Genomic DNA, 12,202 nt, shown 5'->3' with positions numbered 1-12,202 from the left:
GGTACTTTCCATCTTCTTTCAAGCTGACAACAACTCTTTTCTTGAGTGATCTACATGGTCAAAGAAGTCGATACCATGAACAGTCAAAGAAGTGGTTACAATATCCACCACCAATAGTTTATTTTCAGCAGTGGCCACTGGTCCCTTCTACAGAGGCATTCCTTCAAGGCAACGACTTTCACTTCCATGGCACTACCCTCACCTGCCTTAAGCTTCTTCACAGCCCTGCATCTACAAAAATGAAATAATCAAGAAGTATGGTATTATTATGTCAATAAGAAAGGGATAATTGATCTTATCTTTCATGACAATACTACAAAGTATGTGATTATATTCTCAATTTTCCTTACTTATATTTCTTACTTTACAACGACACCAAAAACTTGATTCTGAGGCAAATAAGAGTGTAATTATTATATTTAAATATCAGATATTACACAAGTATACGCATTGTTATCAAGTAATATAAGATTTTTTTATTAAGCCCCAAATATCAAACCTACAGAGAGAATTTCAATCTTTTAAATAAGGAATTAAATAACAAACTAAACTCTAAAAAATATTCTTACCCAAACTACAAATGTTAAAATATGAATGAAAGTTCAAATATTTTGGTAATTTTTTATAATTGAAGATTAAAAGTAAAGAACTAACTAAATTTAACTAGATATTTGTAAGATGAGGGTAATATAAATAAGATATATTTTTCCTTATCGTGAATCAGTAACAAGTATATGAATTTGTTTGTAAAAGTATTTAAATTGTGTTGTGTCAAATATAAGCAATATTATTCTTTACTTTGACTAGAGATGCTATAAAGAACATTCACTAATTTAAAATTTGAATAGTATCTAAGACGGGCTAGGGAGAGAAGATACTAGCTCTCAATCTAGAGTTTCCTTTTCTCCCTCCACCTGGGGGCAAACATCTAGTCTCAAGACCTAGAACTATAAACCAAATTAAGGATTTTAGCATGTTACTCTAAAGTCATCTAACTCTACACCCTTCAAACTTTATTTCACTTTTTATTTGCACTCAAATGTATGAATTACATTCTCAGCTATACAATCTCATGTGATTCTTACCATTAATTGACTGTGACAATATCATCTCGGATCTTACATGTTCTCACAACAAGTACTAACATATTAATTGGCTAAATCAATAAGTAAATGAAGTACAAGGTATAAAATCATCATAATTTATTCTAACATTAAAGACCAATTTCCATCCAACACTTAATCAATTATCATCTTAAGGAAAAAGATAAATAAAACTACTCAAAATTTATGAAGAAAATACAACCACACTAAAGTTTAAAAGTAGAAATCATGTAAACACACTAGAAATCTAAATTAAAACCAAATCTAGTCACAAAGATAAAAATTTATCTCAATTCCTCTCCACCAAACTCTTGATGTTCCTTTGAATCTCTTCTCTTCCTTTCACTTGCAATACTCTCAACTAACACAGTACAAATCCTCCCTTTCTTCTCCCTGAAAGTATCCTAATTATTCTAAGAGAAAGAGGTGTCGATGACTAATTGAGTCTCTCTAGGGGCGCACTAGGGGGTTTTTCTTCAATTCGATCCAAGTCCTCTTTTATAATTTTCCAAAAGGTGTTTTGGTGTCTCTCCAAAATTTGTCCACTTTTAATGAATCTTCCAGGAGTTGCCTCCTTTCAAATGCCTTTTGAATGTATTTTTGTGTTTATTAACCATATCTCATGTTTTCACCAAGTATTGCTTCAAATCTCTCTTTAAAAATTTGTCCAAATTCATTGAATCATCAAATAACTACATCTAACGCTTAAGCGCGAGGTATGTGACACTTAGGGGCGGCCTTCTCGGTTTTCCTGGAGCTTAAGCGACAGTTCTGGGCGCTTAGGCGTCATAGTTCTTTTGCACACCTTCTTCATTTTCGCTCTAAATTTGATGCTTTTCACTTATTTCACTATTTTTCATCCATTTAACCGTACCTCAAAGAAAAACACATAAATACCTTCCATTAAAGTGCAATATCCTCAAAAATATGTATAAAAATGCCTCAAAAATATCCTCAAAAATATGTATAAAAATGTGTACATAAATATTATATATTTTAGGTGTATCAATAATCAAAATTACCTTTGGGAGCAAGCTAGTCATTAGACAACCAAATCTCTTTCATTGGCTTTGCAGTTCGATTTTCTATTTTCTCAACATCTTCCATAACAAAATCCTAAAAAAATGTCATTAGATTCAAATTATTCTGCCAACAAAGATATTTCTCTTCAACAAGACATTAAAGCATTAAGATAAAAAATTGATTAAAACAAAAAAAAATGTGGATAATCGATACCTAGTTACTAAAACTTAGCTATGGAATCGTAACTATGTTTGAATCCCTTTAGTTGTTCAAGAGGTCAAATACTTATCCTCTAATAATGACTTTCAGAGTAACAACCACAAGTTCCTGAAGAGCAACATCTAAGACTGACGACGAAGGCACTTCTTTAGATACCTAGTTATTAGAACTTATGTTTGAATCCCTTTAGTTGTTCAAGAGGTCAAATACTTATCCTCTAACAATGACTTTCAGAGTGACAACCACAAGTTCCTGAAGAGCAGCATCTAAGTCTGATGACGTAGGCACTTCTTTAGTATCCATTTCATTTTAATTGGTTTCCAAGACTAGAACCAAGGTTGACTGTCTAATAGTCCTTTTGCCTCGACGAACTTTGAACTCACAACTCCACCATTCTTTCCTTTCGAATGGGGGAACCCTTAGAACCACTCCCTTACCTTTGCCTCCACCTCACAATTTTTTTGAATATTTCTTTTGAGACATTCATCTTTCTTTGAAAATCTTTCTCATCGAATCAATATTGAAGTGATGATAAAATTTTGAGGGAAAAGGAAAAGAGCACAAGAACAAAAACTTGCTCGACTATCGAATAACACACGAGGACTTGACATGATGAATTATTTTTATAACTGTTGAAATTAATCATGTCGTTACTAACATCATATCATTTTCACAACAAAGTAACACGTCATTGATGGACGTAACAAATGTTCATGTGGTACTTTTCCCAAATTATTTGATAGTTATTCTGTGACAATCCTGAAGAACAAACATCAGTATATCCCCCATAACAAGTCTTGAACTCTTCAAATTCTATTCCACCATTTTTTAGTACATATCTTATAGTGACTGAAACAAGTCACACTCTCCATAATAATATGTGCCTTTGCAAAATAATATCTTATAGTGACTGAAACAAGTCACACTCTCCATAATAATATGTGCCTTTGCAAAATAATATCTTATAGTGACTGAAACAAGTCACACGAGGACTTGACATGATGAATTATTTTTATAACTGTTGAAATTAATCCTGTCGTTACTAACATCATATCATTTTCACAACAAAGTAACACGTCATTGATGGACGTAACAAATGTCCATGTGGTACTTTTCCCAAATTATTTGATAGTTATTCTGTGACAATCCTGAAGAACAAACATCAGTATATCCCCCATAACAAGTCTTGAACTCTTCATATTCTATTCCACCATTTTTTAGTACATATCTTATAGTGACTAAAACAAGTCACACTCTCCATAATAATATGTGCCTTTGCCTAGGGTAAGGTAAGAAAAAATTATCATGTATCACATTTGGTTCATAACAAAAGAATGAATCACTTATGCTACCTAAGAGAGAAAAGGCTCTTGGATAATAAATAATCTACTACTACTCAAGAGTATTCGTGATTACTCCTTACAGGCGTAGCTTCTGAGCCCCCGAATAAAGGAAAGTCAGAGCTCAATAGTAAACTCTTGCAGCGTAGCCAATAAAGTTTATTGGTGGAAGAAAGTATCATTGCAATTGAATGAGAATGAATGTCTCTGGACAAACACGGTAAGGCAAAATGCTGATTTTGATTAAGGTTGTCAAAAAAGGCTGGTGTTCGCAAACAACTCGTGTTCAATTCGTTCATTAAGCAAGCGAGCTGACCACGAAGAGTTTCCTTAGCTCGATTTATAAATGAGCCGAATATTAACAAAAATTTGCTCATTTGACCTGAAATTTTCGGCTTGTTTTGGCTCTAAATAATAAAAAATTTAAATAATAAAATTTATTTATATTTATTATATTAATATTTATACTATATTTTAAAATGTTAAATTATATTAATTTTAAAGCTGCGGTGAAAAATTTTAATAGATAAAGGGTGATAAAGTTAATAAAAAGAGTTTCCTTAGCTCGATTTAAGAGAACCTATCAGAACCTTATCACTTAAAAATGTTGTTAGTTTAGTGCCTGAAAAGTTGTATTGTACTATTATTTCTATTTTATTAGAAAAATAATTATTTTTCATGTATCTATCAAGACATCTTCTCTCCCTCCACAAAAAAAGCTAATCATGTCATCTTCTCAAATGATGCCATCCATGTTGGTTTTGTGCCTTTTCCGGCGGAATTTTTATTCCGTGTGTGTACCGCATGAAGGCTTGAAAATGGTAGCCAATAAGAAGTTGTCACATGGAATCTGGCCCCACTACTATTATTTATGTTAAAAACTCTATTTTTTGAAGCCCGAATCGGCTCGACCCTCCTTTTTTCCGAAAAATTTAATGCATAAGGCCCTTTCTCGGTTTTCCCCCACTTTACTTTCGCACTTTAGGGTTTGGAGCTTTCGAAATGGATTGCTCTGCCGACGAAGAGAACGACAATCACTTCCAGTTCCGTGCGAGTTTAGCTTTGTTCAGAATGTTTTCGACGAAGACAACGAAAAGGACTTCCAGATCCAAGTGAGTTTAGCTTCGTGGAGAATGTTTTTTTTTATCTTAAAGACATTATTGCGGTTTGGGTTCCAGGGTTTGTGCGAGTTTTACTTTTTTATTTTATGGATACTTATGGCATTTGTCTGGGTTTATCGGAGGTTTAATTGGTTGATTTAATAGTATTATTTTAGTTTTTTATCTGAGGTATAGTTCAGACATATCATTGCTTGTGTTTAACAATTTGTTTCTCTGGGTTTATCGGAGTTTTATATTAGTGGTTTTAATTTTATTCGAAGTTGTTGTCATTGTAACTGTTTATGTTACGCTTGCATTTAGGCCGGGGTAATGGTTTATAGTGTTACCGCGGAATTATCTTAGCAGTATTCTCATGTTATTTTTGTTAATGAGGGATGTTGGTGTTATTGTGGTATTATTATGGTTTTATTGTTGTGCTATTGTACTGTTGAAGAGAATTTTTTTGCTACGGCTTTATGGTTTTATTGTTGTGTGATTATGGTGTTATCGTCTTTGCTATTTTAATAGACACACTTGTTTTACTATTATCTTCTTATTTGTATTTCTATAACTTAAATCATTGCATGCAGGAAATGAGGAAGATGGGCGAACAAGTCAAGTATTGTTTTTGAACCATTTGACACAAATTTGTGAGCAATGAGATAAAGTTATTTATTGACTCATTGAGAGCTTGGTCAGAATCTTGAAGAAGTTGAAAATTGTAATATATGTAATATTCATTTTAGTTGAGGGAGAGTTTCCTGATTTCTCAGAGGCAATGAGATGGAGTTGCTTAGTGATTCAGATAATCTTGATTGATAAGCAGTCAAAAAATCATTCGCATTAATGATCAAAGGTTGATTGAGAGGAAGTTTCAGGCGGTTCACACATATAAAGTTGATCGAGTTATATAATCTGATGCCAATGCCGAAGATGTGATTTATATCAAGTGAGTTGTAATGTGTTTGCTAAATTGTGGAAACAAAATAAAATGTAATTGTAAGTTTTGATGTTCTGGACTTCTTAAGTCTGATGTGAATGGTGTTCCATCAGGTGACCCAGTTGGAACACCAGTCACTTGAGACTTAAGGAGTGCAGAACAACATAACTTGCATTTTATTTTGTTTATATAATTTAGCAAACTAATTACCTGGATTACTTGATACAAATCACATCATCAACATTGTCATCAGATTATATCACTCGATCAATTTTAGATGTGCGAACAGCCTGAAACTTCCTCTCAATCAACATTTGATCATAGATGTGAATGATTTTTCGACTACTTATCAATCAAGATTATTTGAATCACTAAATAACTCTATCTTATTGCCTTCGAGCAATGAGGAAACTCTACCTTCAACTAAAATGAATATTACATATATTGCAATTTTCAGCTTCTTCACTGATCCTGACCAAGCCCTCAATGAGTAATTAACTAACTCTGATCTCATTGCCCACAAATTTAACAAACAGAGTTGGAGTTGAATCTACATGCCAACGGTCTGACCTCTCCTTTACCTCCTCTCCTTTTCCGCATATTATGTATTAAACGGTGGTTATTGTTATATGTATTGTTATGTTTATTCGACTTGTTGTAATATTATGATATTATTAGTAAATTATTCGAGTATTATTGATCTATTTTTTGTTATGTAGTATTATTGTTTTATTCTAATTGAGGCCAACCCAGTTGATTGGAGCAAGGAGCTGCGGTGGCAGGATGAAATGACAAGATTTTGGGCTGACTTAACATATGAAATCTGCATTTGGTTCTCCTCTATTAAAAAAGATTGAACTGATGTGTTTACTTTATTGTAATATGTTTATTTCCAATCAAACATTCATATTAACTGTTGTGTATTTGGTTATATTGCAAATGAGACATTAGTCTATTGCATGTTTGGTTGTATTGATTTATCGTTATATTATGGTTTTACCTCTGCAGTATTCATATTATTGTAATAGATTTGTCACGCTGGTTGGATTTTGGTTTCTTTATGGTCGTGTTCAGGTTTTATTCATGTAAAGCGTTTCATGAGTGTTGGTTTTATTGGAATATACTGCCAAAGATTCCAATGAAACCAGACAGATCGACAGAAATAAACTTGTCTTATGTCAACTACGTTGGTTGTACTTAGGTATTTTTACGGTCGTGTTCATGTTTTATTCTTATGAAGCGTTTCACGAACGTTGGTTTTATTGGAATATGACGCCAAAGATTTCAATGAAACCATGCGGATTAGTGGAAATAAAGTTGTCTGACGTCAACCACACTGGTTGTATTTTGGTTTCTTTACAATCATGTTCAGGTTTTATTCATGTAAAGCGTTTCACGAGAGCTGGTTTTATTAAAATATGCCTCCAAAGATTCCAATGAAACTAGGCAGATCAGCATAAATAGACCTGTCTTATATCAACCGCGCTTGTTGTACTTAAGTATTTTTATGGTCGTATTCATGTTTTATTCTTATGAAACGTTTCACGAACGCTGATTTTATTGGAATATTCCGCCAAAGATTAAAATGAAACCATGCGGATCAGCGGAAATAAACCTGTCTGACGTCAACGACGCTGGTTGTATTTTGGTTTCTTTACGGTCGTTTTCAGGTTTTATTCATGTAAAGCGTTTTACGAGCGCTGATTTTATTGAAATATGCCACCAAAGATTCCAATGAAACTAGGTGGATCGGCGGAAATGCCTTATATCAACCGCGCTGGTTGTAATTTGGTATTTTTACGGTCGTGTTCAGATTTTATTCTTATGAAGCGTTTCACGAGCACTAGTTTTATTGGAATATTCCGCCAAAGATTCCAATGAAACTAGGCGGATCAGCGGAAATAAACATATCTTACGGCAAACATGTTGGTTGTGTTTTGGTTTCTTTATGATCGTGTTCAGGCTTTATTCATGTAAAATGTTTCACGAGCGCTGGTTTTATTGGAATATAACGCCATAATAACTCCTAAATAAAACAAATGTCTATTTCAACTTAAACAACAATAATACAATAATAAAAACTCATGAATAAATAGTTTATATATTATCATGTATGTCCATCATTAAGCTCGTATATGTCCCTCTTTGTTGTGTTTGAGAAAATTCATGTACATTGATACTATTAATGAGTAGATGTCAGGAAAGAAGTCTAGATCGAATAGACAAAATTTTAGAATGATCGTAAATGTCAGGAAAGAAGTCTATATCGAATAGACAAAGTGATCATCCATTGAAAATAAATTTGGATCGCATTCTGGAATGTTATCATTACTTGAAACATTATCTTTCTCCTTTCCTGTATACGATAGTACATGTTAGCGAGTAATTTTTCATCAAACAAAAATAGAACTTAATATTATATGTAACATTTACTTTTGCATCTCTTATTTTTTTCCCAGTACCCTTTAATCTTGCATTGGATAGTCCTTTTGGCTGCATCTTCGTGGGAACATTCACATTTTGCTCTTTACTTGGTGACTTCTTCTTCTTTGATTTTGAATTTTTCGGATAGTCTCGTCCACTCATAACGGCTTCGACATCGATTTTAAGTTTATTAAATGCCTCCAACACTAGCTTCTCGGCAAGTTCATGACCTCGTGTTTTGGTGCCGATATGGTATGCAAATTTATGAATGTGATTGAGATATTGAGGTCCACTTGCAGAATTTGGCAACATTTTTGACACCTTATGAAGTGCATAACTATAACTGTTATATATGTCCCTTTTAACATTAATAGTCCACCGAAATTAATAGTTTAACATTAATAGTCCACCGAAGTAATATATATTTATCAGAGATTTTTGTAATATTTTTGTGTTGAATAACCCTTAAAGTGTGAGCACATAATAAGCCCATCATTTCAAATTTTTTATAACTATAGGTAATATTAGAATTACCTCTGTCCAATTTAACAATCCAGGGTCTCACTTTGTCCTTATTATCGAGAGTTCGGATATGAAATTTTGAATCCATAGTAGCGAAGCACTCCACAACAAACCCACACAAACCGAAAAGAAACTATGCTTCAAACATTGAATATAACTTCCTTGTGTAAAGTGTAGCAACCTGTCTCAATACAAGACTGCATTTAACGGTGGGAGAAATTGTAGATTGCTGGCATTTAAATTCTTCATCCTTTTTATTTCTTCTCCAATCCTTGATGACATTTTCAAGACCCAAAAAATATTCGGTCAGGGTGCTTGTTGCCTTGGATACATCATGCCAAATCTTATTCGTGAACTCACTTCTTTGTGTTGATAGGATCCCCATTCCAAAAATTTCTTTGTTGAAGGTGGTTGACCACTTTATACCTGATATTATACAATTCATCCAACCAAACATTCTTGTGTAGGTTTCCATTCTCGATCATTTCACCCCAAGTTTCTTCAAACTCCTCTTCAGAGTCACATCTGCTCAAGCATTTATAAAAAAAATCATTGCTCTCTTGCTACCCACGCCACAATGGACTTTTGAAGATAACTTCTTGTAAATGTGCCATTGACACAATCTATGTCTGGTTTGCGGAAGACACTCTTCAATGACTTTAGACATTGCTTGGTCCTGGTCGGTGAATATTGTTATTGGATGTTTGTTATCCATTATACGGTTAAAAGCTTTGAATAACCACTTGAATGATTCAATCGTTTCATCTGACAAAAAACCAACACCAAATATAACATTCTGCAGTGGCGATTCACACTGACAATCCGAGCACAACATAAATTGTATTTATTCATTCTATAACTTATATCAAATATTATTACATCCCCAAAACAGTCGTCCAAAACAGTCGTAATCAATCCTGAATCAATCCTGGACATCCCATCACACCATAAAAAATTCACCAAACATCCCACCTCATCAATTTGTAATTCCCACGCAAACATTGGATCCTCCACTTGTCGAGTAGTGAACAATTGTATGAGAGAATTAACATCCCCTAATTCAATATTTCCCCTAATTCAATTTGAACTCTTCTCTCTCTTTGTATGAAATTATACACATTGCTCTTTGTGCAATCAAGATTCTCCACTCCTCCGACCTCGGTAGCGAGGATTCTGAATGCATCACTTGTTATAATCCTTGATTTTGTCATTAACCTGAGGATATCAGCACTGACGTCACACATCTTTCTGCTGGAACGCAGTAGATGCTTGTCACAGTCCTCCGTCAACGGATGGTTGTGACTTTCTATGAGTTTCTTTACCGACCGGTTGCCCTCTAAATCAACGAAGTATAAGATCATGGCTGGACAACTAGTCCTTGTGTCCGCTCTTTTGAACCTCACTGTGATAGTGTCCTTCAACTATTTCTTGAAATCAGCCTTGCCACAAATAAAGTCCTTTGTCTTAAGCTTATTTGAATTCGGCCAAAAACCACTGTGTTCCTTTCACATAGTAAATCCAATATGGTGTGCATATAAACAATACTGTTCATAGGCTTCATTCTCATTGTGGACCACTGCATGAAGTAATTTCTCTGTCTCGGGTGAATGCAAATTTAAACATCATTAATACAAGGTTACAATACATAAATAACACAATAATAATACCATAATATAACCCAAATAACACCATGGCAATGCCAATATAGCATGTTAAACAAATGTCGTCAAATAACAAGAATGTTACTAGCCTCATAAAAGAAAATTAAGTCAGCAGATCCAATATTACCTTAATAACACTGTGATACTACCAAAATAACACCAAATCCTCACGACAATAATGCTACACTGTGATACTACCAAAATAATACTGTGATACTACCAAAATAACATAAAATCCCCACGACAATAATGTTACATTGTGATACTACCAAAATAACACTGTGATACTACCAAAATAACACCAAACCCCCACTAATACTATAACGAACAATCATAAATGGAAAACAACTGCAGAAACAACCAGTGTATCACCGTGATATTACCTAAATAACACCACATCTCACCCTTACCGAAACTTAGCGTTACACGTCATATAAAAACAGAGCAAACTTCATTAACAATAAAATTATTCCTTAAAACCTAGAACTGCATTCAAACAAGTCTTCAACGTACCTGCCGATGTCCTTCTGCCGCATCTAAACTTTGCTCATTCTTATTATTCTCAAAAATATTCTGAGATTTCAGCTCATTGTTATGTTTCTCACAAGTATTTTGAGATTACAACAACATTTTCGTCAATAATTATTTCCATCGAACCAGGTCCAGCGAATACGAGGCAACGAAATAAGAACATCCCAAAAAAGAGACAAAATACCACTTTTTTTCAATTGGCGGGAATCGAAAATGACAAAAAAATACTTTTTTTTTCCGGGATTCGGGCCGGGTAGGGCATAGTATGACAGAGTTTTTAAACTGAAAAATCCACGTGGTATCGAATTCCACGTGGCCGTTTTTAATTCGGTACCGCATGCAGACCTTCATGCGGTACACATACCGAATAAAGCTTGGCCATAGCTTCCTTTGATGACTGTTTTAAGGAACTTCAGTGTTGAGCACTCAGGCGAGCTCCCAGTTTCATAATCAAATGCCAAGCCTTAAAAGCTTTAAATATATGAGAAATGAGTAGTATACGTGTAAATGCCTGAAATAAATCTTTCTTTTTTCAAAAATTTTCCCATGTCAAAATATGTTTAGTCCCACATCTGTAGTGTTATATTTATAAGAGTAGAATCGTTCTTTAAAAACAAACCGAAGGTGGCTTTTTAACATTAAGAACATTTAGATAAATATTTGTGTTAGCCACCTTGCTGCATCACTAAGTTCGTTGAGATAGTTCTATCATGATTATTTCATGGTTAAAAAAATGAATGTGGTAGCATATATCATAAAAAGTCCATATCTACATTAAGGTTTACTGTGAGAAAGCTATTTTTTTAATCACGAGTAACACAGTGACAAATTTCACTAACCTTTGAACACAAGGAGATCATCTCAAAAGAAAAAAAGGTCACAAAACTCCTATTATAAAACAAACATGCGCGGTTCTATTTGATAAAAGTATTTTTAATTGAACATATTTTTTGGTCATATTTTCTCAAGAAAATAATTAGCTATCATACATGTTTGATCTTCATAGTTATAATTATATAACTTAAAAAATTTTCAAATGATTATAAAATTTTAAATATTAGATATATAAAAATATATAAATTTAATAATATATGTATATATGTCAAACCTATAGAAAAATGTGTATAAGCACTATAAATATTTGTTGTTTCTACAGAGGATTGAATTTCGGGTACTACCTTTTGTATCATCGTCGATCTGAGCGGGATGAGTACGGATAAGAGTTTAAATTAGCTGAGCTTGAGCAGTCCAGGCTAGATTCGTGTTAATTAGTAGCCCTAATCACAGATTTATAGAATGTTAAGAATATAGGCAAGATCTAAATTTATTATTTATATTA

The sequence above is a fragment of the Phalaenopsis equestris genome, unplaced genomic scaffold, assembly GCF_001263595.1.
Source record: "Phalaenopsis equestris unplaced genomic scaffold, ASM126359v1 Scaffold000873, whole genome shotgun sequence".
In the NCBI taxonomy this organism is placed as follows: domain Eukaryota; kingdom Viridiplantae; phylum Streptophyta; class Magnoliopsida; order Asparagales; family Orchidaceae; genus Phalaenopsis; species Phalaenopsis equestris.
This window is presented reverse-complemented; position numbering follows the sequence as displayed.